The sequence below is a fragment of the Protopterus annectens genome, chromosome 13.part0 (assembly GCF_019279795.1).
Source record: "Protopterus annectens isolate FY-2018-M chromosome 13.part0, PAN1.0, whole genome shotgun sequence".
NCBI classification, from domain to species: Eukaryota; Metazoa; Chordata; order Ceratodontiformes; family Protopteridae; genus Protopterus; species Protopterus annectens.
Window position 1 is genome coordinate 283919475 of NC_056747.1, and position 24864 is coordinate 283944338.

The 24864-nt window shown below is 43.9% G+C and overlaps 1 protein-coding gene across 1 annotated transcript in view; it reads right to left on the reverse strand.

The window, feature by feature from the left end:
- ELL (elongation factor for RNA polymerase II) overlaps nucleotides 1–24864 on the reverse strand; it is a 1387197-nt gene that overhangs the window by 5023 nt on the left and 1357310 nt on the right. The gene's annotated exons all lie outside the window — the stretch shown is intronic.

Genomic DNA, 24864 nt, shown 5'->3' on the forward strand with positions numbered 1-24864 from the left:
CTAAGGGAGACCCTGTCAGCATGAAAAATAATGAAGGGTTCCACAGCCATAAGTGCTTGTAGCTCAGACACTCTTCTAGCTGAAGTGACAGCCAGAAGCAAGGCTATTTTCCAAGACAGAAATTTTAACACTGCTGATGCTGCAGGCTCAAAGGGGGGTAGCGTGAGCTTTTCCAACACAAAGTTAAGGTCCCAAGCAGGGGTTGGGCTCTCCTTGGTGGCCTTAGGTTGTTAGCCCCTCTCAGGAACTGTTCGATGAGAGAGTGAGAGAAGAGAGGTGGCTCAGTGCTGTAAAGAGCAGAGATGGCAGAGGCATGGATCTTAATGGAAGAGAAGGATAGGCCTCTGTGGAGTAGGTCTGCTAGGTAATCCAGGATGAGAGGTAAGTAGGGCATTGCCGTGTCCGCTCCTTTACAGTGAATCCAGGAATAATACCTTTTCCACTTATCAGCATAGGATTTCCTTGTACGGGGTCTTCTTGCTTCAAGAATGATGTCCAGCACCTGCTTGCTTAGGCTGCCCACTGGAGGAGAATTCAAGGAAAAAGCCATGCTGCAAGGTTTAGTGTTTGCAGTTGCGGATGCAAGATCTGTCCTTTCTGCTGAGTGAGGAGGGTTGGGATCTGGGGTAGGTGCCATAGTGGCACCTGTAACAGAATGCGCAGTAGTGGGTACCAGTGCTGGCATGGCCAGTCTGGGGCAATCAGGATTGCCCTTGGTCTCTCCTGTCTTATTTTGAGTAATATTCTTATAAGAAGAGGCAGAGGTGGAAATGCATACATCGAGAAGTTTAACCACTGGAAGGACAGGGCATCTACTTTCCTGGCCCTGCTGTGAGGTGTGTCCTGGTGCAGAATTTGCTGAGCTGGTGATTGTAGGGGAGGCAAATAAGTCCACCATCGGGGTTCCAAATTTCTGGGTTAGAAGAGTGAAGGTGTTGGGGTCTAATTGCCACTCGTGTAGGTCTAGGAGATTTCTGCTTAAGTCGTCTGCCAGAGAGTATTGTTTGCCTGGCAGGAATGGAGCTTGCAGAAGAATATGCATGGCCGAAGCAGTGTTCCAGAGTCATGGCTAGCCTGCAGAGTAGGCAAGAGTGGGTTCCCCCCTGCTTTCTGATGTACCACATCACTGTGGTGTTGTCGGTTTTTATTAGCAGGGGTCCTGGTGAGAGAAGGGATCTGAAAGCTGTCAGTGTGTGCTGAACAGCTAGCATCTCTTTTTGGTTGATGTGCAGATGACAAATTGGCTTGGGCTCCAGTGGCCCTGAAAGCACCTGTTGTCCAGATGTGCCCCCCAGGCATAGTCTGACGCATCTGTGAATAGGGTCTGGGCGTTGTGGGGTTGTGCAAATGGAAGCCCCTTGTTGCGGTTGCATGCCGCTGCCCACCAAAGAAACTCTGTCCTTAGACAAGGCATGATGGTTTCCAGCTCCTGAGAATGTTGGTACCAGAGACTTTTTAAGCACCACTGAAGTTTCCTCAAATGCAGTCTGGCATATGGAATTAGTTGAATGCAAGAGGCCATGAACCCTAGAGTCTGCAGGATTTTCCTTGCGGATAGGCTGGGTTCTTGTGGCCATTTGATCGAAATAGCCTGTTAGATAGGCTTGTTTTTCTGGAGTAAAAAATGTAATTTAGAAGGCTATGTCCAAGCTTGCTCCCTGGAATAAAATCTTTTGACCGGGTGCTAGTTTTGATTTCTTTTCATTGATAGTGTACCCCAGGGAGGTTAGAAGATTCTTTACAAATGTCAGGTACTGCATCAGCTTTTCCTGACTGTCTGCCTAAATCAGGCAATCGTCCAAGTAAGGGTATATTTGAATGTTTCTCTGTCTGCAATAAGCAATGGCCGGAGCGAGGCATTTTGTGAAGACTCTGGGAGCAGTGGATAAACCAAAGTGAAGTGCAGAGAACTGATAATGCATATATCCTGCCCTGAAAATAGATATTTACTGCATGATTCCCTGATAAAGATGTGCAGATAGGCTTCTTTTAGGTCTAGGGTGATTAGCTTGGCCTCATTGGACAGCATAGGAAAAAGCTGCTGAAGGGCAAGCATTTTGAATTTTGGTACCACCAGAAAGGTATTTAGAATGGAAAGATCTAGGATTAGGCACCAAGTGCCCTCTTTTCTGGGTACCAGGAAAAGTCTGGAATAAAGCCCTTGACCTATCTGTTCTGCAGGAACAGGTTGAATTCCCCTTATGGAGAGCAGGGATTGAACTTGGTTTTGTGCCTCTGCCCACTGGTTTGGAGGAAGATCTCGGAACCCTTTTGGGGTTGGCAGTGTCTGGAAGTAAAATTTGTACCCCTGGGATACAATGTTGAGGACCCATCGGTCTTTGGTGATGGAGGCCCAGTTTTTTGCATGGTGGGCAAGTTTTCCTCCTAAGGGCACGAGCAGAGGGGCAGAGGTGAGGAGTGGGGTTGACAAGTCATTGTGAATTCTTTCCGTAAGGGGTGGCTTAGCACTCCCTGTTTTAGAAGTGGAGGTACTCCATTGCTTAGATCTCTGCATACTCTGAGACTGTAATCTGGAGGGTCTGTTTCCCCTGCGTCTAGTTTGAGATGGCCTTGAGGGAGCTGGAAAGGACCAATGTTTCAAGGGGCAATGCCTGCGGAATCTTGGAGGCTGCACCTGCAAAAAATCTTTGACTGTCTGCATAGACTTCGCTTTTTCTTCCATCTTTTTTAGAACCTCTTCTGCTTTGGTGCCAAACAAACTGTCTTTATTCAAAGGGGCGTGTAGCAATTTTGATTTGACATGGTCTGGCAAGGTCTGCTCCTTAAGCCAAGCATGCCTACTCAGTACAGAACCAGTGACTGCTGCCCTGCAAGATGCTTCTAGGGCGTCAAACCCACATTGCAAGGTATGCTTGCTGACTTGGCTTGCAGAATGCTTAAGCTCCTGTAATTCTTTATTTTCTGCACAGTCTGTAAAGGTAGATAATTTTTGCTTAAGTTCCATGATATGTTGCTGGAATTTCAGCACATGCAACTGGCAATTCAACGCCCTAATGACTAGAATTGCAGAGGTGTATACTTTTTTACCCCATCTGTCTAAAGCTCGGGAATCCCTGTTCGAAGGGGTGGAATTCTTAGGTGCAGTTACCTTTATACCTTTAGGCCTTTGGGAAATGACCTCAGTCAGCAGTAGGATTTTTGAAAATAAATTTGTGAGAGTCAGGAACTCTGTAGTACCTGTCTGGTTTCCTTGGAGCAGGGGATAAAGTATCAGGAGTCAGACTGGATTCCATAAAGACATCATCCACAACATCCAGAACAGGAGGGATAGTTAAGGGTCTATGTTGTGGCAAATCTAAAAAATTCTCTGAGTCTCTTTTTGGACTGAGGATAATCCTGGCATTCCCAGTGGAAATGCTCTCAAAGTATGAAGGGTTTAACCAAAAGGAAATAACCTCTGGAGGGGAAGCAGAGGGAATAGATTCCTCTGCATCTGAATCCTCATAAGCAGATAAAGGCATATCTTCGTATTCATAAACGTCAGAGTTGTAGGACTATTGGTCAGTTAAAGCTGCTGGGGACAAGTCCCTTTTTGTCTTAGCTGGGGAAGGCTGGCTTCCTCTAATCAGCATGATCAGGTCTTCTGCCATTTAAAGCATTTGAGATTGTGGCAAGGAAGCAGGTACTTGAGATTGGGTCTTTTTTTTTTTTTAGGTGTAGCTCATACTCTTGGCCTTAAAAACTCGGTAATTTTAAACAAAAATGAAGACATGAAAGTCGTCGTCAAGTTGTTTTGAGTATCAGTAATGTGAAGAACTTCCTCAGAAGCCGGTGCCTGCTCAGCGGCTCCGGACCCATCCAAGGTAGAGACATCTGCAGGTTCCGTAGTCAAAGAAGAGTCTCGCAACATACTGGACTCCGAATGGGTCTCGGTAGCGGCCTGAAATCCATCAAAGCAGGCATCAGGGGCTCTGAAAGAGCCTGAGTAACGGCAAACTGGCGACTAGCTTAACAGAAGCATCTTCGGCAGTTTTGGACCTGTGCGGTATTTGTCTCGGTCTTTATTCTTACGTTTTTTTCGGAAGACCGATAGTCTGATGGCTTACCAAAGCCATTTCGGAATACGGAGATAGACAGCGAAAGTATTTAGCGACAATAAGGGCCTGACGATGAATAGGTTCAGGCGTTGAACAAAGCACAAAACCGACAGCGAGGAATGTCGTGGTCTGGGCCTAAACAGGTGACGCAGTAAGAATGGAAATCTCGGTGTGGTATTTGCTTTCCACAGGCAAGACAATTGTTACCTTTTTCTGACATCGGTTAGAGCAAGAAAAAAGGATCCCCAACGGGTACTTACCTTTAGAAGACTTCAGGATGATTCAATTCGGAAAAGAAAACTCAGGTAGTGGCAGACTGGCACTCGTGTGAACTGCTTCTGCTTTGGGCTCCTCGGCAAGAAAGAGTGGTATAATGGCATTGGCTGCCTGTTTTTATACCCCTGACGTCAGTCCTGGAGCGACAGCAACCAACCCAGAAATATAAATCTCTGGTATTCGGGCCGACTGAGGGCTACCTGCAGGCAGATAACCCTAGTGTGATGACTGTAATAGTGAAACATGAAGTATATCTGAAGATGCGAAAGAAGTAGTCTGTGTCGAGTATCAGTAATGCGAAGAACTTCCTCGCGGCTTCGGATACATCCACGGTAGAGACATCCTCAGGTTTCGTAGTCAAAGAAGAGTCTCGCGAGATACTGGACTCCGAACGGATCTCGGTAGTGGCCTGTGAATCCATACAAGCGGGCATCAGGGGATAACCCAAGTGTGATGACTGCAACAATGAAACACGTACAACATATGGGTAGTTCTTTGACCTGGGTGGAATTTCCCAGTAAACAAATGTCAAACAAATAAAATAAAAACAAATAAACTTTTTCTGTGGAAGAACAAAGCCTCTAAACAATCAGCTGAAGATTATAGAATTCCTGCTAACATCTACGAAGACCAGAAACACAAACCTGCGAGTCTAAAGCAGCATTTCAATATTTTCATAACCATTTTTAGCACCTGATTACCTATCAGAAACTGAGAAGGGGAGATTTGGAGATTCAGGAAAGGAGACATTCAGAAAGAGAGAGAACAAAAGAGAAAGTCAGAGAACAAATACACAGATACAAGAGTCAATGCAGTGCACTATAACATTTGTTTCAAGGAGCATAGGCACTAAAAAGCACACTTTTCCACAGTTATGAACAGCTGGCCTATCTTACACATGTTGAAAAAAGATAACTGTCGAAATCATAAATTAAGAATGCAATTTAATGGGAAAAATAGGAGCTTATAATAAAGCAGCTGGTTATTATGCACCCTTCTTATCTTTTCCATCTTTTTATTTTACTTTTTTTTACCTGCTACTGGTGGAGGAGCCGGGGGAAGAAGCAGCAGCAGAAGTAATTTTTTTCATGACTGATCAGATTCACCACCGCACATCTCAGAGTCTGTTACAATTGCATTCGTGTTTTGCTGCTCTAACTGCTGCTGGTGCCGGGGGACAGGTGATTCACGATGGAGGATCAGGCGTTTCAGCCAGGACAACACACAGTCAGTAGTGTAACACTCATTTTAAATAAAAACACTGTTATAGTCTGCTGCTAGCCTAGTACTACCTCTGACCTCAGCACAGCTCTGAGTCCGTTATACTGACATGCGAGTATTACACTACAACCTCTGGTCCATTGTCTTGTAAGTTGTCTTGTCTCTGTCTGCCAAGTTGGTTTGGTTCCCTCGTCGGTTGTTCAACTTCTGCGTCTGTCCCGCCTCTCTTATTCCCTACTCCAGACAGGCTGTTGCAGCGTGCAAGACGCGTGAGTGAGGACGAGAGCAGCAAATGCACTGCTAGTGTAAAAGTAAAAGTCAACTCATTTCTCACTCACTAGACTAGAGGTAACACTTTGTGTTCGGCCTAATGTCAGTTTCTTCTTTAAAATGATGCTTCACTGCTTCTAAATCACATCATGAACTGTACGTCTGCACCGACCTTGGTCGAGGCAGCTGAAATGATTGCGTGTTTCATGATAAACTCATTACTTTGTTAGCTTGACACAGCAACTAGTCTAGTATTATTATAATTAGATTGCAATAATTGCCTGTCACGTTTGCATACGTTTTATTATTCACAACCACATTGTTTATACAAAGCCTGCCTTATTTATTACTAGGAATGTTTCCTAACTAATAACACTAGACCAGTCTTTGATTTTTGACCTTTGTTCCTTATAGTTAATAGATGGAGAGAGAAGCTTCCGAGGAAAAAGTGTAAAGTTTTTTTTTTTCGTTAGAAAGTAATGATCGTACTTAACCAGCTTTTGTTAAACTGCTATTTAGCGAGAGCGTGCATCTGTTGGAATTACGAGAAACAGGATAGCTGAGTTACTCACAGGTATGTTAGTTTTCCTGCCTGATCTTTCCAAAGAAAAACTGCACAACAATGGTATCACTGTGGTCATTAAGAGGAAGCCCAGCTATAAAACAGAGTGCACTGCTGCCTGTTATATATTTATTTTCTGGCACCTCAGGTGAACTGTTGACCCTCAAACTGAAACTGCTGCTTATGCTCATTAGTACAGAATCTGGCCAATCCAATACCATACAGTCAGACTTTAATTTTACATTGTCTCATCTAAGTTATTATTTATTTGATTTTTTTTTAAACTTTTTTTCACCCACCTAATAATCCGTTCACCCTCCAAAAAATACTGATTGCAGACTGCTAACAAGCAAATAAGTGGTGCCCTTGTGAGCATCAGCATCTTCTAATCTAAAGATTTCCATGGAATTCATGGTTTCACCTACAGAAGTACACTACTGGCTGGGGATTAAGGCCATCAGCCCAGAGGAGCCCTCAGCCGAATTCCAACAGGCTGGCAGGCTGCTCATGAAGCTGACGTCACCGCACACACCTCCATGTGATGACGTCAGTCTTAAACATGGAAAATTTTTTAAAAAAGGCCGGGAAATTCAGAAAATTAGGGGTGCTGCTCAGGAATCGTGGCACCACATTATTTGGACCTCAGAAATAATAGAGTGATTCGGTATGGTTGAGAGTTATGGCCGTACATAATGACATATGATGGGAGCTACTATTAGAGATTGGTGTAATGGTTAAGATGATTACCTTGCAGACACAAGGTGCAGGGTTTGAGTCTCACCTTCCAAAGGGAAACTGGCTAAGCTTCAAATGACCCTCAAGTACAGCTAGCCTAGTACTTACCTATGCACTTAAGACTCTATGAGAAGCAGCTCATCACACTGCTGCTTCAGCCAGCAATGACTATTGCACATTCTTTGAGCTTCTTAAAAAAGAGCTAGGAATGATGAGACAAAATGTACGTAACAACTAGATTTTATAGGATAGACAGCAATGATTTCTTGTCAGACAATCAAAAATGCATGCAAACAAAAATGGTTTATTATCATTTGAGTGAAACCGAATAGCTGAAACAATTTGACTTAAAGCCCACTTCACCTAAAGATAAAGTGTGAAGGTTTTTTTTTTTTTTTTTACCATTTCTTTTTGTATTATTATTCCGTCAACTTGTAAAGTGGACTTTATTTTAAAATGTGCAGTTACTTCAGTGGACCGACATTTATTAAGCTTAACAAAAAAGTTATGTACTTACCATACTAGGCATCTGTGCTATCCATTGTCATTATTCATCATCGATGGGTCTAGGATTTGACCTCAGATCAGAGACGGCAACTTCTCAGACAGATCCAGAACTCAAGCTCCTCCCCTTCCCATAATCCCTTGCTACCTTCTAACCCTCAGATCAAGTCTGTTAAATTAGCTGAAAAGCAGAAACAAACATCTACAGCGGAAGACAAAAACTTCCCACCAAATGCAAACCACTTCAGCCTCACCATACCCAACAGAAGGAAAGGTGTAGGAGGGCGGGAATGTGATGAATAATGACACTGGATAGCACAAATGCCAAGTTATGGTAAGTACATAACTCTGCTATCATCAGTCATTATTCATCACCGATGGGTCAGAGACCCCAGCTACTAGGAACTCTGGGTGGCCTCAAGTAAGGATATGTTGGAGCATGGAGGAACTAAAGGAAGCCCTGTTCCTAGACAAAGTCCAATCTATAGTGCGAAATTAAAGTATGTAGTTTAGACCAAGTTGCAGCAGCACAAATCTCATCAATGGCAAGTCTAGCCAAGAAGGTCGATGAGGTAACAACAGGCCTAGTGCAGTGGGCCTCAACTCGTCTGGATAATTCTAAATGCTAACTAGCATAAATGAAGGTAATACAACCAGCAATCCACTTTGGAAACTGCCCTGTCCCTTTCTGTTCTAGGAGAAAGCCATAAAGAGTTGGTCTGAATTTCTAAATTACTCAGTCCTTTTTAAATAAAAATGCAATTGCCTGTGGACGTCTAAGCAATGCAAGATATATTATCCTTTATTACAATAATTATGGAAAAAGACCGCTAGTTGAATCGGCTGATTCAGATTTGCTTCAGAGGCCACTGTGGGAAGAAAAGAAGGATTTGTTCTAAGGGGCACAGTGTCCTTATGAAAGATCATGAATGGGGCCTTAATGCACAAAGCCTGTTGTTCCAAGACCCCTTTAGCAGAAGTTATGGGTACTAAAAAAAGGCAGTCTTCTAGGACAGGAATTTAATATCATATGAACTAGCGGGTTCAAAAGGTTTTTGCATCAGAGACTGCAGCACCAAAGTCAAATCCCATGGAGGTGAAGGATCTTTAATAGGAGGTCTAAGAAAAACTCCTTTCAAAAAGGCTTTACACAATTTGGAAGAAAAGGTAGGCTCATCGTTGACACTGAAACTGGAGATGACAGCTAACTGCAGCTTAATGGTAGAAAACCTCACCCCACCCTGAAAAAGGGAAGATAAGAAGAGCAAAATATCAAGGATAGGGGCTGAAAAGGGATCTAGATTTCACTGTCTGACGCAAATGGAAAATCTTTTCAACTTACTGGAATACACCTTCTTTGCAGACAGCTTTTGAGAAGCCAAAATAATGCTCCTCACTGGGGAAGGAAGCCTGGACTGGGACAGGGATTACCGGAACTGGAGAAACCATGCGGTCAGATGAAAGGTCTTGAGATGGGGAAGTGGAAGCCCCCCAGGGATGGGAGGAGATCCAGAATGGGATCCAGTATCTAAGGTGGATACTTCACATGAGACCTGAGGAAGGAGAACCACGCCTGACGAGGCCAGGAAAGGGGCAATGAGGATGACAAGCTTTCTGTAAGACTTTGGGTATTAGGGAAATAGAGGAGACCCGAGGGCCAATAGTGAACAAGAGTGTCCCTGGGTGACTCCCCACAATGGGAAAGCAGGGCAAAATAACTAATGCATTTGTGCTGACTGGGGAAGCAAAAAGGCTGCAGCATGGCTGACCACAACAGTCGAAGATCTGCCTTACCACTGACAGATTCAGGGACTACTCATGAGGACTCAAGATGGACCTTCTGAGTTTGTCAGCCAGCACGTTGGAACTCCCTGGTATACGAGTTGGAAGAAGAAAGCACATGGAAGACATAGCCCATTTCCACACTCTCATGGCCTTTCTGCACAGAGTATAAGACCATGTTCCCCCTTGCTTGTTGAGGTACCAGACTACAAATATGTTTGTCTGTCTGAATTGCTGTGGTCCCCAAAGGGAGGCAGTCTTGAAAGGCTTGCAACATTAAAAAGACTGCTCTCAGCCCCAGGATGTGTGCAATTTGGTCTCTATAAGGGGACCATGTACCTTGAACCATCCTTCCCTGAAAATGGCCCCACACCAACAGGGACGCATCTGTGGTCACTGTCCCCTTGGGCAGGGGAAGACAAAAGGGCATGCCTAGAAAAAGGTTCAGAGACTTTAGCCACCAAATAAGAATTCTGCATACCTGCACCACTTTTACTGTCATGGGCTGAGACAGAAAGGGTCCATTGGAGAACTCGCATATACCACCTGGTAAGTGGAACCAACCGAATGGCAGCCGCCATGGAGCCTAGCTCTTTGAGAATCAAACAGGTAGATGTGACAGATTCAACAGAAGAGAAACCTGATCCTGAATCAACTGAACCCTGTGAGCAGGCAGTGCTGCTGTCTCTGATACCATGCCCAGCAGGACTCCAATGAACTCCAGGTTATGGCTTAGAACTAGATTTGACTTGGGCAGGTTCACCACAATACCTAGAGGCTGGAAAAGCCTGAGGACATACTTGGTTGCCAGTGTTTGTCAATGCCTCGTGGGAGCCGTGGAAAGCCAATCGTCCAGGTATGGAAAAACCTGGAAACCCCACAGCCTGAGATGAGCTGCCACCACTGCCATCTATTTGGCAAACACCTGGGGGGCTGTGGTGAGTCCAAAGGGCAGGGGCATGAACTGATAATGATTGGCCCCTAGCTGAAAGTGTAGGTGTCTCCTGGAGCGTCTGATGATCTTTGTGTGATAGTATGAATCCTTGACATCCACTGAGTACATTCAATCTTCCTTGCGCAAAACAGGCAGAATGGACTGTACATTGACCATCCTGAACTTCGACTTCTTGAGAAAGGTTTAGCTGGCTGAGGTCCAGAATGAGATGCAGGTCCCTGGTCTTTTCTGGCACCAAAAAGAAATGAGAGTAAGTTCCTATCGGGACCTCTCTTTTGAAGGAGGTCTTGTATCTCGAGATAGGCCAACTCCCTTTAGTGGGGTGGTACTTTTGGGAGAAATCCCCAAATTGGAAGGGGCTGGGAGAAGGGAATGGAGTAACCCCTGGAAATGATTTTTAACACCCACTGAACAGAAGTGAGACTTATCCAGGCTAGTGAGTGAAGAGAAAGCCGACCCCCGACGGTCTCCAGTGCAGGACAGTCCCGAAGTTCTAAGGCTCTGAGAAGGAGATCAGCTCAGAAGTCTCGGATACGACCTCCTGAAGGATCTGGAAGGGGAACCCACTATGACAACAGGATCTGACAACTGCTGGATCAGACAATTTTATAGGATCCAAAGACTTAGGAGCAGTACTGGATGAATATGATAAACTGGTTGGATCCAGGGATGGTCTGCCTATACTCAGATCCAAAGGCCTCCAATCAGATGAGGCCTTGTATCCGAAAGCCTGCTCTGAAGACCAGGAAACTGTAGATCTCAGATCTGACGCCGAAGAGGCTGGACTGGGATCTGGGGATCTGCGATCAGAGAGCCTCGTTTTTTGGGGAGTGAAGAAGAGGACACCCCAGGGGTAGGAGGATGTCTCCTCCTCGGTTCCTGAGAAGGCCTGAAAGGGGAGTCTGAGAGTAGTGGACCACCCTGGACCAAGCCTTAAAGGAGAAACTTGTTGCGGCACTCTAGAAAGGCCCTCGGGTTGAATACGGCACAAATGTTGCATTCAAACTCCAGGTGCACTGACCCTAAACAGTAGACACACTCCTTGTGTGAGTTGGAGTACAGCATCTTCTGACCAGATGAAGAGCACCTTTTAAAACCTGAAGACTTTTCAGCCATCCTAACTGCAATACCCAGACACACACACTGAACAAGAAAGGAAAGTTTTTTTTTTTTTTAAAGAGAAAAGACCAGCTATAAGAAAAAGGTGTAAAGCACCACACACTGAAATGGGGGAGGGGAGAACCTACCTACACCAAAAACTAGGTTCTAACAGCGAGGGGAGGAATTAAACTTAACAACAGTAAGACAGTAACAATACCCTAAAACAGAAAAGAGAGAGGAAAAGAAGCCAAGAAAATAGCACGTATCTCTTAGTTCCTATGTTGGAGCCTGGATCACATCTGAAGCGATTCAGGGGCAAATGAGATCTGAGGGTTAGAAGGTAGCAAGGGATTATGGGAAGGGGCTCTGGATCTGTCTGAGAAGTTGCAGGCTCAGATCTGAGGTTGGATCCTAGACCCACTGGTGATGAATAATGACATGGATAGCATCAGATCTAGTGTTTATATTTACTGTATGCTGAGCAACTGTCCAACTACTTCCTGGTTCCATGGCATCAAGCCCCACCTTCTGATGATATTAGTGGGGGGAGAAGCAGTTCTGTAGAGGGCTGGCCTGTTTTATGTAGTTTGCCTCAGATTTTGTTTTACAAAGTAATCAGAATGCATCTATACAGCTGTTTACGTGCTGGTATAGTGTGACTGTGTATGCTTCTGCGTATTCATAGGTTGGTACTAGGCTATCTACCTGAAGGCATTTATAAGCCAAGCCAGAATGTGTTTGCTTTCGCCGCCCCCTTAGATTAGTTCCCTGTGCCTCTGTCCAGCAGAACCAATGAAGTGATCCCAGAGGTAAACTTTCCGTTTCCCATCCACTCGTCAAGGTTTCTTTTGAAGAGTGTTAGCGAGGAGCTCTGCCTAATGTAGATTAGGATCTTGTTCCAAAGCATGGGAAGTCTCTGGGACAGGAATCTATCCCTCTAGCACGTCCTATTTGTTGTTGTGGTGAGGTTTAGATCCCTAGAGCATGTGGCTTGAGGGAATGTGGTTATCTTTAGGTGGAGCATGTCCATCGATTCTGGGTTGGACATGGCCTTGTATGTCAAGCAGAGATCACCTCTGAGTAGGCGGTATGCAACAGAGTACAACTGGAGTTTCTTCAGTCGAGCTGCATTGGGCACCTGTTTGAGGCCAGTGATCCTCTTGGTGAGGTACTTCTGTGGTCTTTCCAGCTGTTGCAGGTGTCTTGTAAGGTACAGCCTAAATGGGGCATTGTACTCTATGATGGGTCTGATGAGTGATGAGTAGAGGGGCACAATGACCTCTTGATCTGGATGCGAACCCTTTTGTGATTAGGTGGGCCATGTAGAAGGATTTTCTAACCACTTTGGCAATGTGATTATCAAAGGTGAGATTACCATCTACCTGGATCCCCAGATCCCTTATTATGTCTTCCGTATTTAGAGGACTACCACTTATGTGGTAATTTGTGGGTACTTTGTTTTTTCCAAAGGGGATGACTATGCACTTTTTGGCATTTAGCTTGAGGTCATGATTTTGACACCAGGTATCCGTCTCAGTGAAACCCTTTTGGAGGATGTCTGCGTCAGCTGGAAAGTCAATTATAGCCCTTAGTTTGCAGTAGTCTGTAAACTTGGTCAGCCATAGTCCTCCTGTGCTTGCCTGCACCTCTGAGAAGTACATGCCAAACAGGAGGGGTCCTAGGACTGAGCCATAGGGAACGCCACTTGTAACCGGTTTAGAGTTGGACCTAGCTCCCGCAACTCTCACCATGTGGGTTCTGTCCATGAGCTAGTTGGCAACCCATCTTGTGACGTAGGGGTTTATGTTCAGGCTGGTGAGCTTGTCTATAATACCAGAATGGGGAATGGTGAAGGCCTTAGCGAGGTCTAGGTAGGCTGTGTGTGTACCACCTTTCCCTCGTCTATAGCCTTGGTAACTCTCAAAGAAGTCCACCAGGTTTAGGAGGCAGGATCTGCTCTTAAAGCCAAACTGGGTAGAGTCCAGTGTTTGGAGGTTCCCAATGTCTCTGTTAATGCTTTCCATGATGAAGTGCTCCATAGCCTTGCAGACCAAGCCAGTCAGGCTTATAGGGTGATAGTTCCCGGGGTCTGTTGTGGCTTCACCTTTGTGAAGCAGAATAACCATTGTTGTGTACCACTCTATGGGTATATAGCCTGTGGAGAGGCTGTTTGAACAGTTTGTTTAGGTGAGGGGTTAGTTCGTCTTTGAGCTTGTGTAGGACGCAGCCTGGGACACCATCCGGTCCCATTGATGCTGTGTTTTTCGCTTTGGAGAGGGCTGTTTTAACCTGGGTGTCTGATTTCAGGGTCTCTGCATTCTTCAGGTATGGTTATGGGCCCTTATGGGGGTGAGATGGGGGGGGGGGGGGGTAAAGTTTGCGCTGAAACCGTTTGCTAGGATGTTGGCGATATCGGTCGGTTCAGTGTATTTTGTGCCATTTTGCACTACCTCCGAGCAGATATGAGCATTGCCACTTAGATTCTTGACATAGCTAAAGAATGCCTTGTGGTTATCTTTGAGTCCTTGGCAATTTTTCTTTCATAGCTCGCCTTGAATGATTTTATGAGGGATCATAGTTTCTTGCTGATGCTGATCAGGGATGTCTTCCCTTCTTGGGATTTTTACTCTTTTCTGTACTAGCTTCCTCCTTCTATTGTATAGCTTGTTTATGGCAGGTGTCCACAAGACTGGTTTCCTTTTCTTGGAGGAGTGAGTCTTGGTTTTTGCTTGGGATGGCACGATCCATGCATTCTTGCAGCTGCCCATAGAATGCATTAGTAAAGGATTTTGCAGCTTGGACAGCGTTATCCTTCAGCATGAGGGCTTTGACACTTTCCACCTTGGTTTTAAGTAACGTGAAGTTTGCTTTTGAAAAGTTTTTCACTTTTTTTTTGTCAGGGGGTGGGGGCGGAATATGGATATCCAAAGTGATTTGTTTGTGGTCAGATCTTAACTAGCGAGGGGATGACCTCTGGTGTGGAACACCGGTCGTCCATGTTGGTGATGACCAGGTCCAATATATTGTCACCTCTGGTGGAAGTGTTGACCAGTTGAACCAGGGCGTTTTAAATGCTAGGAAAAGTTGGGCAAGGGAGTTAGTACTTGAATAGTTCTCCCAGTTAATGTTTGGGTAATTGAAATTACCCAATATTAGGGTGTTTGGTAGGACCTTTATGTTTCCCAGTGTTTCCAGAAACGCAGAATGGGGGTCCTGGGACATGGTGGGTGATCTGTAGCAAGCTACAATTTGAACTGCAGTTTTGCCCACTGTTAGTTGCACGTGGATGATCTCTGAAGCATCGTGCTGTACCACTAACCTGGAGGTGTGGGTATCCTTGATGAATATGGATACGCCCCCGCCTTTTGTATTTTGGTTTGGGTTCTGTGGCCGAAATGTATGGTATGAGTTGTAGCCTGATAGTGCTTGGGTGCTCTCTGGAGCCTTAAACCAGGTTTCTGTTACTGCACATATATCGATTTTCTCCATACGGAGGAGTGCCTTGAGTGTGTGCATTTTGAGGTTTAGACTTCTGGCATTGAGTAGCATTACCCTCCGTTTTTTTGTTACTTGTGCTATTTACGGCAGTGGGTTTTTGTCTTTTGAGCCTTACCTAAAAAAGGCACTACGGAGGTGGCAAGAGCCTTGGCCAGTATTCAAAAGCCTAAGGGTGACAGGTGCAAGCCGTCTCTAGCGAAGCAGCGTGGCTTGTTGAGCATGTCATCCCAGGCGGTCAGACACTGGATCCCCTTTGAATGACACCAGAAACTTAGCCAATTGTTGAAATCAAGAATTTTTTCTTTATACCGTGATATCATTCTTGGTGAGGGCAGGATGCTACTCAGGGTCATACCGGTCTGGGCTACGTGATCAGAGAGCTCTTCCATGTCTCTCTTCATGTAGTCCAGGGAGGTACGGCTCAGGTCATTCACACCAACATGAACAGTGACAGTCATATTTGTACTTATTCTGGAGTGACCTGAGTGCTTATGTTATGTGGTGTGTCCTGGCACCCGACAGGCAGCTAACAGTAACCTTCTCCTTATTCAGCCTAGTGTGTGGGACGTCAGTGTGCCTGACTACAGAGTCACCTATTACTAGTATGTTGGGCATGTTATTTTGCCTTAAGGGCTGTGATTGCATGTCACACTGGCTTTGTGAAGTAAGTGTTTCATGGGTTGTGTTGGGGGGTGGAGGTTGCTTGGATGTTTGCTTTGGAGGTCTCTGTTGGTTTTGCAGATTCTTATTTAGAGCCTCCAAGTATGTTTTCATATATTTATGTGTGTTTTTTGCCAGTGCTGGTTTCACGGGTCTATGTAAGACTGGTTGTGTGATGCAAGTATTTCCCTTCTCCTCTCGACTGTCTGATCCAGTCTTGGGGTGAGAGAGCTTAGCCTCTAGTTTGGCTGTACAACTGCATCTCTCTCATGTATTAGTGTTTGGTGGTAGGAGGAGGGGAGTTGTCTGTGTACATGAGGCAGTTGTAACATTGCCTCAAAATGCCCAGATTCACCAGTTGGACTGGAGAGTACACCTGAAACTGCCCTTTGGACATGCCTGGATAGGTACAGTGAACCGTTTTACTGGATGGCTGTTACAGTCGAATAGAGAGCCTTGTCCTTCTGTACAGTACATGAGGGTCTAGTGCTAGGGTTTATAAGTGCTTGCTATAAGTTTTGAGCAAATGCCGGGCTGAGAAATGAATAGCTTGTGTGCTTAAGTTGAAAGTTTGTCTAGTTCCAAGGGAAAATTGAAGAGGAGACTTTGTGGAGCCGGGAATAGTTTTACCCTAGCTAACCGGTGATGCCTGGTGTGCAAAACCGGGCAAATACGGTATTTATAGCAGGGAAAAGAAAAGAGAGAGAAATTAGCCCAAAATGGCCAATAAACTACTAATTTCTGGGCTGAAACCATTCCTCCAGGGACAGATAGGCTGCTCAAAGCTCTCCTCTCTCACAGGTGAACAGAGAAACTTCCTTCTATCCAAGTAAGGTATGGGCAAACACAGAGATATGTAACACAGCCCTGAATTCAGCACTAACCTGAAAAATGGACTATACTAGCTTAGAAAGGCAGGAAGCAAGTATATATATATATATATATATGTATATATATATATATATATATATATATATACATACATTATATATATATACATATATATATATATATATATATATATATATATACACACTTTTTTTCCCCCCAGAAAATAAAGCAGATACACTCAAAAAAAAGTTTAAAAGCACAGAAAAGGAAACTTATTGCTACATATCGCAGATCAGAGTTGTAGTCAATGCCCCCAGTAATAAAGTAGGAAGAAACAGAAATGCAGTAAAACAGATGAATAAAGTGCAAATTTATATATATATATATACATATACACACACATACATATAAATAAAACAATAGAAAACAAACAAACTGACTTAAAGTTGCCCAGTTAACCAAAAAAAGCTCAAAACTGAGCCCTGTTTCAGCAGTCTTCAATCAGACAAGTTCTAACTGCACACCCCTTCTTACTAGGGTGCAGGGGAACCTTCTCCAAAAAGATGGCCTGGATCAGTGTTCAAGTTATACAAACAAAGCTAAATTTAGCAGGCCTAAATCTGGTCTATGCTACAGCAACAAGGCGTACTAATTTCAGAAAGAAACTGTTCAAATAACAAGTCACAATATGCCTGTGACCAGAAATTCCCAGCTCAGAAGGGCAGAATCCAGCCTCTCCTCCCACAAGAGTGCAGACCACAAACCTTAATGTAGAATAACTGGCCTGAAGCCCAACTGCTTAAGCTAGAACGAATATATTTTTAGAATAGCAGACACTGGGCTTTCAATCAGCAATTTCCAGCTTAGAAGGATGTAAGCTACCTGTCCTGCCACAACAGTGCAGACCACAAACATTCTTAATGTAAAACAGCCTATATGAAGCCCAAGTGCTTAAACCAAGACTTAGAATAACAGTTGCAATTTAATCAGGCTACGACCAAGCAGTAATAAATGCAGCAGAAGAAATAAAATTTAGTACTTTTAAGAAAAGCAAAATAAAGTAGGAGGAAACACAAATACAGTAAAAGCAAATGAATAAAGTGCAAATTTTTTTTTAACCTGGGTTTGATGGGGACTTGAAGCAAGCCAATGTAACATGAGTTAGTAGTTTGTCTTAAAATAAATTTCTAAAGGTACTTGGGTAGAAGGGATCTCTGGTTTCAACTGTATTTCCAAGGAGACTGCTTTATGGTCAAACCTAACAAGTTATGAAGATACGCAAGGGATCATGCCAGATGCTCCCATATTAGTAAGGACAAGATCCAAGATGTTCCAGGGCATTTGCATTGGCAAAGTCGAAGAATCTCTTTTACTTATGCACTTGTGGTGGTATAGGTTTCCCAGTTTATAGTTAAGTTTAGATCACCTAGGAAATGGTAAATGGTTTAATGCTCAGTGATTCTAGTTCATGTAGCTAGACACTGTGGCTTTCTTGTGTCATACGGAGAGTTCTACAACTAGCTAGTATATGGTACAGGAATATCCTGATGGTTATCTAGACATGAAGTTATAGAGCATCATGCTACTTTACCAGCCTTTATACAAGACTCTTCTGAACAAAGATCGAGGCACCTTCACCTTTTTTCCCCTCCTATGCAGCAGCTGGTCTAAAAGTGTGGAAGGAGTTAAAGCCCTGTGCAGATGGTGTGCTCTCCACTATTTTAAACCATGTCTCAGTCCCTACACAGGTGTCAACGTCCTCCAGGGCGAAAACGGCTTATAGGGAGTGGAGTTTCTTGATTAACCTCCCAGCATTGATCAGGAACACATTTACACTTTTCCTTTGCTTGTTTTATGTTGGTAGGTTTATGTTGAATGTTTTCTATGATTTGTAATTCAGTGAAATGGGTTTTAGACAGCTAAGTTTTCAGTCAGATGGGTGTTAGTCAAATGCTTTTTAGTCAAACTGTTGCAACCATCTAAGTCCAGTGCAGACTGAAAGTTGTTGTTGTGTCTTTCAGCTTTTTCCCCGGTTAGGGGTCGCCATAGCGGAACTCCGTTCCGCTAATGATTGGTAGCTGATTTTTACGTGCCGAGTTACCAGCCCTGATGCACAACCTTCAACGAAGGTACAACCATTCATGCATGTCACCATGCAGAAGATGCTCTAGCTGAGAATCGAACTGGACAGTGTCTTATTATGAGGCGACAACGCTACCGCAGCATCACCACCAAAAGTAAAAAAACAGCTGCACACCATTTTCTCTACTGTTATCAAATGTTATCACTGCAAGCTACGGAAAACACTGTTTAAAATAAAACAAAACAAAAGGTGATTAAGAGTATTGCAAGGAGGAGGAAGACACCAATTTCAATTACTTATACGGTATTGATGAGGACAGTCAGCAACCAAAAGACTTAAAGATTTGTATAATAGTCTTGCTATGGCCTTTTTTTTTTTTTTAAACAAACAAATCAGAATACATACATAAAACTTCTGGGCTTCTCAAAGATCAAATTTTACAGCTTCTGGACAAAGCACCTGGCAAACAGATGTGTTTTGTTTGGAGACTCTCCCTTTTCCCTTTAACAATGTTATGCAAATGTGAAGTTCACACTGCACTACAACTGCAATATTGCACAGGGTATAGCTGCACAAAAACTGCAGCTACTTAATACCTACATGTGCAAAAATGTGGCTGTTTAAACAAACACAACTTAAGCTTATTTTCTAATAAATTCTAATGGCTAAGCAAAATAAACATACAGCTCTACAGGAAAACAGTACACCTCTAAAATATATAGTCAACAAATTTATCCAGCCTGGTAAACATACAGGTTCAGAGGTTACTAGGCTAATGCCCACTAGGCCTTTATAAACCTAGCCATGCACCCCAAACCAATTTTGCCCCAGAGTACCTTGAGCATCTCAAGAGGGGGAATATGTTAGTAAGGAGGCAGCTAAGGGATTTGTGGGGGATGTTAATTGAAGAAACATTATACTTACTGAGAGATTCACGGGAGCAAGACTGTGGGTGAATTTGCAATTTCCCATCCAATGGTCAAGGTTTGTTTGAACAGGGTCAGGGATGAACTCTTTCACATGGATGGGTAGCCTATTCCATAATACAGGGATCATTCAGAGTTGCATATCGGCCCCTCCAGCATGTTTTATTTATATCAACTGAAATTTAAATCCTATCCTTGGATTTAGTGCTTCTAGTGCTGTTTATTTGCAAGACAAATTAGGACTGGAACTAACTTATAAACCAGGCATAGATCAACTCTTAGAAGCCTGTAGGATACCAAATACAGAGACAGGGCCTTTAGGCAGTCTGTGCAGGACAGGATATTCATGCTCTGGATTCTCCTGGTGAAGGAATCTTTATGGCCATTTCAACTGTTGCAAGTGTCTGCTTAGGTACATACCAAAGGGGGCACTGTACTCAAAGATGGGTCTGACAGGGCCTGAGTAGAGTGTTACTATAACTTCTTTGGACCTGGATGCCATAACCCTACCTATAAGGTGGACAACATAGACTTTCTTACTACCTTTGCTACATGTTGGCCAAACCCCCTATTACTATCTAAATATGTTCCTAGACCTCTTGACTACCTCTGTGACTCTTAAGACTGTTTTACCAATAGAGTAATTAACTTGAGTGGAAAAATTCCCAAACAGAATTGTAATGCATTTCTTGAGTTTTAAACTGTGGATTTGGCACCAGTCATTTGTCTGTGTTAGACCCTCTCACAAGACGTTTGTGTCATGGGGGAATCTATGACAGCTTCCAATTTACAATAGTCTGTGACCTTGGTGAGCCAAAGGCCTTTGACATTGGCATCTACTTCTCAGAAGTCAAGGCTAAACATGAGTGGGCCCAGAACGGAAACCTGAGGTACTCCACTGGTGATCAGTCTCCTGGTGGAGGTGGTCTCGCCAATTCTGACTTCCTGGGTCATTATCAGTGAGCCAGCCAGCAATCCAGTGAGTTTGGTAGGGATTTATGCCTACTTCAGACAGTTTTGTCAACAAAGCCTGAATGGAGTACTGTATCAAATGCCTTGGCTAGGTCAAGGTATTCGGTATGCACCATTTTACCCTCATACATTGCCTTGGCTACCTTCTTGAAGAAATCAACCAGGTTAAGTAGGCATGATCTTCCCCTTAAAGCCAAACTGGGATGGGTCCAGCGTCTGTAAGCTGCCAGTGTTCTTCTTGATCATTTACAAGATAATTAATTCCATGGCTTTTCATCTTAGCCTTGCCAGGCAGATGGGTCTGTAGTTCCCAGGATCGGTTAATGATCCACCCTTATGAAGGGGATGACCACTGCACTGCAGTCCTCCATTCATTTGGCACATAACCTGTACTGAGGCTGTAGTTGAACAGTGCCTCAAGTGGTTCTGACAGGTCATGTTTTAGACTACTCGGGAGGCAACGAGGAATGTTGCTAGGGCCCAGTAAGGCAGTTTTTTAGCATTAGCAAGTGCCGCCAAAAACGGATCCCTGCTAACAGATATTTGATTCCCGTGGAGTGACACCAGAAACTAAGCCAATTATTAAAATCAATCAATTTGTACACATACTGTGGCATCATCCTTGGTGAAGGAAAAATGCTGCTCACTGCAAGGGTCATAACTGGCTGACACAAATTCAGAGAGCCAAGAATGTCTCTCTTCATATAATCCAGTGAGGTATATTTCAGATCATTTACACCAACATGGACTATGATAGAATCATATTGATACATAGGGTGCAGCGAGACTCGAGTGTGCACGTAATATTGCGGGTCCTGGCTCCAGATAAGCAACTAACAGTTACCTCTTTCCTTGTCTAACCTGGTGAGTGGGGCATCTCTGTGTCCTATAAAGCAATCTCCAGTGACAAGAGTTTTAGGTTAAGTCCTTGCTTGCCTTATGGACTTCATTCTTTCAGGACTATTAGGTGTAGGCTTATGTGTGGTGTTTGGTGCTGCTTTTGGTGCATGCCTTAATTGCCGAGGAAAGGTGTTAGTAGGTCTTTTGAGGTTTGGGATGGTTTCCTTTAAGTGCCTCAATATAAGATGATGTGCGTGTGTGATGACTGGTAAGTGCAAGGGATGTACTGTGTGTGTTCTTCATAACCTCTTTTCTAAGAGAGAGTTCTTCTTCCAAAGAAGTTGTGTACTTAACTTTCACATACTGTTATCAGTTTCATTAAGGATTAAATGGTTGCCTGAACACACAAGGCAACTGTGGCATTGTCTCAGGATGCCCAAATTTACCAAGCTGGCTACAGAGACACTTGGAAATTGCATATCCATGTTGTCTGGTCCTGTATTAGTGAGGGCTATTATGGTTTAAGGATTGGGTTTCAAAAGGGGTCTCCTACAGTGGTGGATGGGAGGTGTGTATAAATACCTTACACAACAGACAATGGCAATGAAAAAGGAAATAAAGGGACTTTGGAAGTCATATTACCATAAGGGGTGGAAGTGTGAGAGAGAGCCTTTGTAGAGATGATCAGAAGCTAGATTTATTTTTTAGTGGTTAGCAGAAGTGCTCAATGCAAATCAAATCAAATATTAAAAATAAAAAAAAAACAAGCTAGCAATCACAACCCTATCCTTTCACAGACGAAACAAACTATAACATAGCATGCACACACAATTCTACACAGATGCTGTTGATGACCTCAAAAAACCTGGAAACACCCAATGCAGCAGTAGGTGATACAGAAGGTGTCACTACAACCTTCTCGCTTACTACAGCTCCTACCAGCATAATAAAAAACTTATTAAAAAACTTCAACTGCCTTCCAGTAGAGTATCTCAAATGGCTGCAGATGCCATATCATATCCAATATCTATACTGTAACTCACTCACTCTATCAAAACTCTGGAACTCTGTAAAATCTTACCATAACCACAGATGTCCTTCTCTTTGCTGCTGCAGTATTCTATCCCCCCCCCCCCCCGGGTCTACTGTTGTACTTGGATGTACCGACTTTCTGTATCTTTAGTCTGGCATTCCTCCTGACGCTTTCAGTTCTGAGGATGTGCGTACTTCGCTTTTATGGCCTACGTCCAACAGCAGCCTACATGCGACATCCCATGTACCCTACAGTAGTACATGGCTTTTGCATACTGGCCGACGTCGGGTTGCCTTCAGGCGGGAGATCCCTCAGGTTAAGAATACTGCAGCAAGTGAATACAAGGCCATCCACGGTTTTTGGGCCAGAAGTGAGTCGTCACAATGATCTTGGGGAATTCCTTCTGAATTTTCAGGAATACCCTGGATACAACTGAAAAGGGTAGAGAGGCATACAGGAACATTCCTGTTCAAGGAAAAGAAAAGGCATCTGTCTTTCAGGCCTTCTTGCATGGCTTTCTGGAACACAATCTTGACAGCTAACTGTTCAGAGAGGAGGCAGACAGGTCTACTGAACTCCTGACAGACGGCTCAAATCATGGAAAACAACCTGATCTAGTTTCCATTTGTGAAGGCCTGCTTTAATCCTGCTCTCCTTCTCTGCCATACCATTTTGCTCTAACGGAATGTAGGATGCCTGTACAGTGAGACTGTACTGAGCAACTACATCCGTGGCTATCATGGGTAGTGTACAAAGGGAGGATGACCTAGATTCCCCCCCTGCTTGTTGATGTACCACATGACTGTGATACTGTCTGTAACAACATGAAGAGGTCCCGTGGACCAAAGATGATTCAAAGAGTTGAATGCCTTGATCAGGGCAACCATCTTTCTGATTTGTGTGTGCGTGTCTGTCCTTGGTGTCCCACACACCTTGCTTTTTTATCCCTCCCGATACTGCACCCCCAAGCAAAGTCCAAGTCTCTGGTGACTGACTGCTTTGGAACAGGGAGAAGGGGTGACCTGGATTTAGGATATCTATTGTCTCCATCAAGTGCTTTCACTTCTGATAAACCCTAGCAATGGGATATGAAAAAACAAAAGGTGTTAGGTGCTGGGACCAAAGTGACTTCAGATACCACTGTTTCTCATGTGGAGTCTTGCCAGGGGTATCATGAGTACAATAGAAGCCATGAGACCCAAAATGCTGAAGTATTCTCTTGCAATGACCAAAGTCGGAGTGGAAAATCTTAGAAATAGATGTAGATATAGATCTGCTTTTTTTTTCCTGTGGAAGAAATGCTCTTTGAATTAAGGTGTCTAGATGATATCCCAGTAATACAATCCTGTGTGCAAGAGTCAAGAAAGACACTTGAATGCCATCTTGGAATCCAAGCTTGTCTTAGAGATCTTTTACCCAAGACAGAAAGACTTCCAACACCTCAAAAAAGACTCTGCAAAGATAAGCAAGTCATCTAAATATAAAAAGTGGAAACCCTATAGGGTAGCCTGCAATGAGCTCTAACTGGAGACAGACACTTTGTGAACACTTTTGGTGCAGAGGACAGTCCAAATGGTAAGGCAAAGAAAGTACAGTTGCGTACACTTACCATAAATGTAGATGTTAGAGTGTATTCACTGTTGCAGTCATCACATCTGGATTATCTGCCTGCAAGTAGCCCTCAGCCGGCCTGAATACCAGAGCCTTGGATTCCTGCATCGGATGCTGTCTGCTCTTCCATGACGTCAGGGGGTACAAAACATGCAGCTAACGCAATTACATCAGTTTTTCTAGCCCCAGATGTCAGGTGCCCCCATAATGGGAAGCAATTATATACAAGGTTATACCTTCAAAAAAAAGCAAATACACCAGAAAGCTTAAATACAGTAAACAAGAAGTATAGCTAATAGAAGTCAGGGGCTGGAGGGAGGGTAACAAGGACTGCAACAGTGAATACACTTGAACATCTACATTTATGGTAAGTGTGCAAAACTGTACTATGTTCTTCGTGTTTCACTGTTGCAGTCATTACATTTGGGTAGATTCCCAAAGCTAAGGAAGGGAGGAGGCAATTAGAGAGCATTAGGACCAGCTATTAGGCCCTATAAGACTGCAGTGGCAAAACTAGCTCTGGATTTTGAAAAAATTGGCAAGTGGTAATGCTTGGCGAAGGTATGTACAGAACTCCAGGTAGCAGCTTCTAGGATGTCCCTGGTAGGAACACCTTTGAGAAAGGCTGTTGAAGTAGATGCAGCCCTGGTGGAATGTGATCTTATCCCCTGTGAGGTAGGTTTTCCACGGTGCTTATAGCAGAAATGAATGCACTGGCCTATCCACTTAGAAATGGTTTGCTTTGAAATGGCCTTCCCCTCTGCCCCTGCAGCAAAGGCAACTAGCCGCTAGTCCTGTCCAAATAAAATCTATGTTGTCGGTGCATGTCCAAAAGGGTGCAGTATTCGTTCTCCTTTGTTCTGTGGATTAGAAAAGGTTGGCAAATGAATGGACTGATTAAGGGCCACACAGGATACCACCTTGGGCATAAAGGAAGGATTGGCCC